The 9064-nt window shown below is 42.2% G+C and overlaps 1 non-coding gene across 1 annotated transcript; it reads left to right on the top strand.

Annotated features, from left to right (window-relative positions):
- Nucleotides 1–7506: 7506 nt before the first annotated feature.
- LOC130468324 (small nucleolar RNA R71) lies at nt 7507–7612 on the top strand. The gene has a single exon (XR_008928715.1). It is a non-coding gene; the product is annotated as a small nucleolar RNA R71 (small nucleolar RNA).
- Nucleotides 7613–9064: the final 1452 nt, after the last annotated feature.

Raw genomic sequence — 9064 nt, 5'->3', positions numbered from 1 at the left:
ACCACGGAAGGGATAACTCGCACCTACACTAGCGGAACCCCAAGGCATCTTTCTCGAAAGAACCTACAAAAATCGTACGCCAAAAGGAAGCATCCCAACATTCATACTCAGGGGCTCCAAGCTACGAAACGACCATAGAAAAATAAAAAAATCTCGAAGCAAATGTTTGAACAATCGAAAAGGCACGATGCTTGAGCCTACTTCATGAATGGGCCTGAACCCTATCAAGCTTCTAAGCAAACTATTCAAAATCAGTCATTGCTCAAAAAAAAATGATTCAAGCGAACTGATTAATGGACCGCACGCAACGGCCAATTTATGAACGCTCGTTCACACATACATATCAATCGAACATTCACGAACGCGTTCAAAAGAAAAAAAATATATGCGTTCAAAATAACAACAAGAGCAATCAAAGTCTCACGCCTCAAGGTATTTTCCTCGGGCCATATAGACTCGCCCAACTATTGCAATAACTGCACGCCTTAGGAGCAACCGTTCCTTAAAATAATCGCCCAAAGCGACAAAAACCGTAGTCCACCAATCGGCTACGGCTTCTCGAGAAATCATCACGATCACTCAAACTCATTGTGATCTCCAATAAAATTCTACGTTCCAAAAAATAAAGAAAAAAACAAAAGAGAAGAGAATACGTAAAATTTCCAAGTAAGCGAATGGAAAAGAGGCAGATAAGCCCAATAATCAACTCCAACGCCAAGAGCTAGGCGTTATTGAAATCTCACGCCCGACTTTGGGCGTTGAAAATAAATCCCATAATCGTTCTAAGCCAAGAAATGGCGAACGAATAAGGAAATAATAAACACCGTTGGTCCACTATTAGGCTACGGTTTCTCGAGAAATAATTGTTATTCACCAATCAACATGATCTCAAATGAACGGCTCAAAAATAGAATCTTTAGACGAAAAAAAAAGAGAGAAATAAACGAACGAACGAACAAGAGGCCAGTTGTGTCATCAAAAGACCAACCCAAACAACATTTTCAACGCCCCACCTCGGCGTGAATTATTTCTGACGCCCAGGCATGGGCGCCGAAAAATGATCCCAGACCCAAAAAGGCCCCTGACTTCTATAGGGCCCTGCCGTATCCATTCGACTCAAAAATTGCCGATTTCTTTACTGAAAATCGCACCTCACGGCTTTGTTAAGAGTAGCACACCACTACAAAGATCGCTAGCACTTACGAGCACGATCCCAAACACAATCAAGGACATTACAAAATGCTTATCCCCAAGGAAAGAGATGACCGTCAAGCACGAGTGCTTGGGGGCTCGAAGGAAAATATATATTATGCAAAGTTAAAACAATATTCCCAGACTACGCTGTACGAAGTCCCGTGTTTGGATGTCTCAAAAAGTAAAACCGGTTTACGACCTCAAGACAAAGGTCGCCGTTGATACTTATACATAGTCCCCTAATCAAGGACCCAGGTAGTGGCAAAATTGAGCTGAAAAGACTAGCTCAAAACCATGAAAAGGTGATGACCACGAGACTATGGTCCATCTAAACACATTGTCAACCCACATTCAGGTTGCAACTAAATCCGAGCATCCCTCAGAAGAATCCGCTCCTACAAGAATGAATAAAAAGAAATTCTCAAAAGAAATCACAAGAAAAAAATGAAATAGGGACTTGCCCACCTCAATCAGGCAAGAACGCGGCACGCGAGTCCCAAATCGAAAAGACGAATTCAGGTTCGCTCACCTCCAGCGAGCGGGGCGTCCACCCTTAGGGGACAGGGCTCGCCCACCTTCAGCGGGCGGGGTCTGCGTCACTAACCGCGCAGGTCCTCAGTTTTCGAAAAATAAAATCTTAAAAAACAAAAAAACAGGCTCGCCATCTTCAGCCGGCGGGGTCTACGTCACAAACCGCGTAGGTCCTTATTTTTAAAACAAATTTCAAAACAGATTCGTCCACTTCTATCGGACGGGGTGTCCACCCTTAGCGGACAGGCTCGCCATCTTTAGCCGTCGGGGTCTACGTCACAAACCGCGTAGGTCCTTATTTTCAAAAAAACAAACAAACTTCAAAACAGATTCGTCCACTTCTGTCGGACAGGGTGTCCACCCTTAGCGGACAGGCTCGCCATCTTTAGCCGGCGGGGTCTGCGCCACTAACCGCGCAGGTCCTTAGTCGCTGCAGCGATAACTCTTTATGGTTTTCCCTTTTTCCAAAAATTAAAGGATTGGTTTTCCGTTTTTCCAAAAAAGAGCGATGTGCTGGATTTTCCTTCGTTTTACGTCCTATAAAAACAAGGGGGTTTTCTCGTTTAGCTAAACCCTGAAAATGAGAATCTTTAAAAACATTTTACCTCGTGATTGGGCTTGGCCAGGCCCAGTTACACTTTATAGCTTTGATTTCGAAAACATCTGTAGCTACTTCCAATGACAAAGTGAGGGAGTTTCTACACATCTTTAGATACTTCCAATGACAAAGTGAGGGAGTTACTATACTATCTGTTGACAAATCCCAATGATACGTGAAGGATATGTCGACACTTCAAGTGATGACCCTTAAGTCAAATGTTATCACTCGGGGGCTCGTGAGACCCTCGCAAAACAAGTCACATACACTATGGCTTGTGTGACGCACTCCGTCCAGTACTTTGACCATTGTCTCATCCCGAGACTCAGTCAAAGTGGGGGCTAACTGTAGACACCTACTGTTGTCCCCATTCCCGAAAGGGAAGGTTTGATGATGAGAACATAAATCTCCACTTGGCAACGCATCTCCTATAAAATAACGAATCTCAATCACCCTTTTCATTTCAACCAAAACTGCTATTTATAGAAACCTGCTAAAAATAGTAGCTGCCGTAACGGGTAGTTGCTAAAAGTGGCAAAACATAAAAGATAAAAACCTGTCAGAATTAGGTGTTGCACTCCGACATAAATCCTAAAAGAGATAGAATTTGCAAGAGGAATCCTATTCCTAGTATAATTCGAAAATAAGAGTTACGTATTAATTAAAATCCTAACGAACCTAAAGTTCATAACGGGCCCAAACGCATTCCGTCATAAAGTTAATACGCACTAAAAGACTCGGATAAGTCTCAAAAACTCCGTATTCCACGAGTCCAAATCTGACAAGGAAATACGGCCCAGACCCTATTTTCAACGCCTGGCTCTGGGCGCCGAAATCTTCGGCGCCTAGCCCTGGGCGCTGAAATTACCTGGGTACGTGTTTTCTCCTAATTCTTCTTGGATTAGTGCTCAAAAATTCTATCTTTCCACGAACTCTTCCCTATAAATACAGCCCCAAATTTGACGTGAAAATGATGAATTAAAAATGGATACCGCAAGTGCACGGTGTCTGTTGTTAGCAGATACTTAGCAAATACTTTTTCGAGACTTGTTGACCACTTTTTCGAGAATTCTCTTGATCTGTCGATTAGAAACTTCAACTTGGCCACTCGTTTGAGGATGATAAGCCATGCCAACCTTTTGAGTAACTCCGTGCTTCTTCAAAAGAGCCTTAAAAGTCCTTTGATGAAAATGGGAACCCCCATCACTAATCACGACCCTTGGGACTCCAAAGCGCGGAAAGATGATTTTCTTGAAAAGCTTCTTTACGACGTTAGAGTCGTTGGTTGGCGATGCAATAGCTTCCACCCACTTTGTAACATAATCAACGGCAACCAAGATGTACCGATTCCCACATGAAGAAGGGAACGGTCCCATAAAATCAATGCCCCATACATCAAATGGCTCAACCTCAAGAATTCCGGTCTGTGGTAGCTCTTGCCTTTTCGAAACGTTGCCCGTTCGTTGACATTCATCACATGCATTGCAAAAGAAACGAGCATCCTTGAATATAGAAGGCCAATAGAAACCACTTTGAAGAGTTCGATGGGCGGTCGGAATAGCACCAAGATGGCCACTAGAAGGTAAACTGTGGCAATGCTTAAGAACCCCGTGGGTATCCCATTCCGCTACACACCTACGAAACATACCATCGGCACACTTCCGATACAAATGTGGATCATCCGAAAAATACCGCTTAGCATCATGGTAGAATCTCTTACGTTGTTGATATGTCAACTCCGGAGGATGGGAGCCACCAACACAATAGTTCGCAAAGTCCGCATACCATGGGGATTGAGTAGACACAGAGAATAGATGATCGTCAAGAAAAGAATCATTGATAGGCCCGTCTGTGCTAGATTGAAATTTCAACCGAGAGAGATGATCTGCAACAACATTCTCAGCACCCTTCTTATCCCGAATCTCCAAATCAAACTCCTGGAGAAGAAGAATCCATCGAATAAGTCTCGGTTTGGCCTCTTTCTTGGCCAACAAATACTTCAAAGCGGCATGATCAGTGTGTATAATGACTTTCGAACCAACAAGATACGTCCGGAATTTGTCAAGTGCATAAACAACCGCAAGGAGCTCTTTCTCAGTAGTAGCATAATTCATCTGAGCTCCGTCTAAGGTTTTGCTTGCATAATAGATGGCATGCAACACCTTGTTCTTTCTTTGGCCAAGCACTGCTCCAACTGCATAATCACTCGCATCACACATAATTTCGAACGGAAAATCCCAATTCGGAGGCTGAATGATCGGAGCAGTTTCTCGATCACCTCAATTTTTGCTCGGTCAACTTGGATGCCACGCTCAGAAATAAGATGACCAAGTACCACTCCTTCATTGACCATAAAGTGGCACTTTTCCCAGTTTAATACCAAATTCACTTCAGAACAACGTTTAAGCACTTTAGAAAGATTATGCAAACATACATCAAAGTCAGAACCATAAACACTAAAATCATCCATAAATACCTCCATGATATCCTCGATGAAGTCAGAAAAAATGGCCATCATACACCTTTGAAATGTAGCAGGGGCGTTGCACAAACCAAACGGCATTCTGCGGTATGCAAAATTTCCATATGGACAGGTGAACGTCGTCTTCTCCTAGTCGTCCGGGTGAATGGGAATCTGAAAGAAACCTGAATATCCATCCAAATAACAGAAAAAGTTGTGTTTTGCTAATCTTTCTAGAATCTGGTCAATAAAGGGGAGGGGAAAGTGATCCTTCAAGGTGGTCGTATTCAACATTCTATAATCTATACACATACGCCAACCTGTGACAACACGAGTAGGGATAAGCTCATCCTTATCATTCTTAACGACCGTTGTCCCCCCCTTCTTAGGAACGACTTGCACCGGGCTCACCCATTTAGAATCCGAAATGGGATAGATGATGCCCGCATCAAGTAGTTTCACTACCTCTTTTCTCACCACATCTTGCATATTAAGATTCAAACGACGTTGTGGCTGTATGCGAGGGCGGTGATCTGCTTCCAAGTTAATTCTATGCATACAAAAGTCAGGACTAATTCCCTTGAGATCGTCAATGCTATACCCGATTGCCTTTTTGTGCATACGGAGCACGGTCAAAAGCTTAGAAAGCTGGCTATCGTCGAGTGCAGCATTAACGATCACAGGAAAATCCTCATTATCATCAAGAAATGCATATTTAAGGTGAGATGGTAATGGTTTTAGTTCTACCTTCGTTACCTGTGGCTCGAAAATAGAGCAAACAGTTTCCAATACCTCAAAACCATCGACCTTCTCAGCTTCAATTCCATCTAAATCGGAGATCAAGGAATCAATCTCACAATCTCCTTCTCCTTTATGGGCTTCCAAGGTGAGAGTCGCCAGCAATAGATCATCATACAACATTCTAGGAATGTTGTCTAGAGAAATTTCTTCTGCAATATCAATCCTGCAACAAGTATTCTCAAGCATAGGAGACTTCACAGCATTGGTTAGATTAAAAGTAACAGTATCATCACCAACACTCAAAGTAAGAGACCCAGACTTGACATCAATAACAGCACCTGCAGTACATAAAAATGGCCTACCCAAAATTATGGGGATTTGACTATCCTCCTCCATATCTAGCACCACAAAATCAACAGGAATGTAGAATTTTCCCACCCGGACAGGAACATCCTCCAAAATACCTAAAGGATATTTTATAGAACGATCTGCCATTTGCAAAGTGATTTGTGTGCATTTTAGTTTTCCCATATTCAACCTATTACAGACAGAAAGGGGCATGACAGACACACTTGCACCTAAATCACATAATGCTTTATCAATGAACAATGCACCTACATGACAGGGGATGAAAAAACTACCCGGATCCTTAAGTTTGGGTGGAGACTTATTTTGCAATATGGCACTACACTCTTCAGTTAGAGCGACTCTCTCCACACCACCATAATCCCTTTTCTTAGTGATCATCTCTTTCAAAAAATTTGCATAAACAGGAACTTGAGATATTAAATCAGTAAAAGGGACCGTTACCTCAAGATTCTTGACCATTGCCAAGAACTTACCAAGCTGTTGATCGACCTTAGTTTTCTGCATCCGGTGAGGGAAAGGTAACTTAGGCACAATAGGGAGAGAATCAGAAATCTTCTCTTTCCCCTTATTTGCACCAACATCATCAGCATTATCAACTTCCATGACTCGAGGCTCTGCATCAATTGCTTTCCCTGGTCCATCTGTGTTCCCCTTAGCAAGAGTTGCATCATCAGTGGGCATCGGGGGTCCATTATATTTAGTGCCACTTCTAAGAGTGATAGCATTGGCACTTTCTCTGTTCTGGGGCGGAGTAGGTTGCCCTGGTAGTGTACCCGGTTGCCTTTGAGATAGAGTGTCAGCAAGTTGAGCAACTTGATTCTCCAACATTCTATTCTGATTCTTCAACTCTTTGATGCTCTCATCATGGTTCTTTTGAGCTATCTCTGCGGTCTTCTGCATATTTGCAATGAGCTTATACAGATCACCCATGTTAGGCTCTGGAGTAGCACTGCTCTGAGGGGGTTGTTGATATCCTTGATGCGGGGGCCTATTAAACCCCGGGGGAGCATTATGTGAGGCTCCTTGTTGAAATGGAGGCCTAGCAACATGTGGTTGAGGTGGATGGAACTGTGGTTGCGACCATTGTTGCTGGGGTTGAGGATTCTGAACATTGTTGCCCCGATATGAGATATTTGGATGATTCCTCCAACCCGGATTAAATGAATTGGAATATGGGTCATTGGGTTGTCTCTGTTGAAAAGCATTCACTTGCTCCAATTGTGTAGTATCCTGTAAACTATAAGAGCACTCATGACCAAAGTGACCTTGGATGCCACATACTTCACAGTAAGAAGTTGTCACTGGAGCTACACTAGACATAGCATTGATACTCATTGGGGGAGTACTAGACTGAGGAGCCTTCAAAGAATCGATCTTCAGGTTCAAGGCTGCCACTTGTGAGGACAATAGAGCATAAGCATCAACATCCAATTTTCCCTTCTTAGATGTGGATCTGGTGGTGCTGTAATGGTTGGCAGCTAAATTGGCAAGAAAATCATAACCTGCATCCACTTCTTTGTCAAGAAAAACACCCCCAGCAGCAGAATCAACCGTGTTCTTTGTTTCATCTTGCAAACCATGGTAGAAAATCTGAACCAAGAACCATTTTCCAATGTTGTGATGCGGACACGACCGCTGCAAAGCCTTGAATCTATCCCAGGCTTCTCGAAGTGATTCACCAGGTTCTTGAGTGAATGTAGTCAGCTTATGCCTTATTTCAGCGGTCTTGGTGGGTGGAAAGAATTCTTCTAGGAAGGCCTGTGAAATAGCACTCCACTCTGTCTCCTTGACATCATTCAACCATGTCTGAGCCTTATCACGAAGGCTAAAACCAAACAACATGACTTTCAATTGGTCTTGAGTGACCCCTTGATGCTTGATAGTACCACACAGTTGGTTGAACCTCTGCAAATGGTTGGTGGGTTCCTCAGATGGATGGCCACCATATTGACTTTGTGAGACCATGGAGATTAGAGCGGGCTTGATCTCAAAGTTGACTGCATCAATAGTTGGTATTGTGAGCCCAGTCGGAACACTATTCGAGGAAGGAACCCCATATGATTTCAGGGATTTAGACATCGTGTGACTCGGTGGAGTCTGTGAGTCTTGGGACCCTGACTGCTTCTTCTTTTTCTGTTGCTTTTTTAGTTGACGAAGGGTCTTTCCGAGATCGGGATCGGGAGGAACCAAGGTACCCGTTCTGGCAGACCTGGGCATAAACAACAACGGAAGAAAACGCAGTGAGATTTGCCTCAATTGGAACTGAGAGTTCCAATGAGACAATGGAAACAGTTCAAATAATCAAACTAAAACTAATAGAATCTAGCCGTCTTCCCCGGCAACGGCGCCAAAAACTTGATGAATTAAAAAGTGATACCGCAAGTGCACGGTGTCTGTTGTTAGCAGATACTTAGCGAATACGGGTCGATCCCACAGGGAGACAAGTTCTATTAGTTTTTGCCCAATTATACGAACTATTTCAATAACGAAAGTTGATTTTGGATATTATTAACTAATGAAGCTAAAGCAATAATATAAATGTGAAATCATCAATGAATTAAAAGGTCTAGGGCGTCTGTTTGGTTCACCATGCTTATACCAATCCAAGAACACAAATCAATCCATAAATGAATAAACTAAGCCGAGTAATTAAAGTACATGTTAATCCTACGGTCGGGTCTTAACACTTTCAATTCAACATATGCAGTACGGTCGCTAACATAATCAGAATTGCCAATTGCACTAAGCCTCTAAAAATACGATCTTTCGATTCTAATTCCTATTAGCTAGATAATCAATTCATGAAATTGGCCGATAACATGAATCAACAATTAAAACAAATCAATCGGAATACTCAAGCAATAGTCTATAAATTAACAAACTTTATGCATAATAATCATGGTATAAACATGGCTTCCCTTACTTAGCCCTAGAATACGACTACTCGCTCATAATTGAATTAACAAACATGATAGAAATAATAAACATGAATTTCATAATCAAAGGAAAAATTAAACTAAGGAACGAAAACAATAATAATAAATTAAAGCAAAAGAAATTATGAAAAATACCTTAGATTGATCGATCGAAAGGAGTGTACTAGGGCTAAATAATATGAAGAGAGAAAAATAAAACTAAGCGTTTAAAAGAATTCTAAGGAAAATAATAAC

This window comes from Spinacia oleracea, chromosome 2 (assembly GCF_020520425.1).
Source record: "Spinacia oleracea cultivar Varoflay chromosome 2, BTI_SOV_V1, whole genome shotgun sequence".
NCBI lineage: Eukaryota > Viridiplantae > Streptophyta > Magnoliopsida > Caryophyllales > Amaranthaceae > Spinacia > Spinacia oleracea.
The sequence above is the reverse complement of the archived record's forward strand: the minus strand, read 5'-3'. Positions and strand labels throughout refer to the sequence as shown.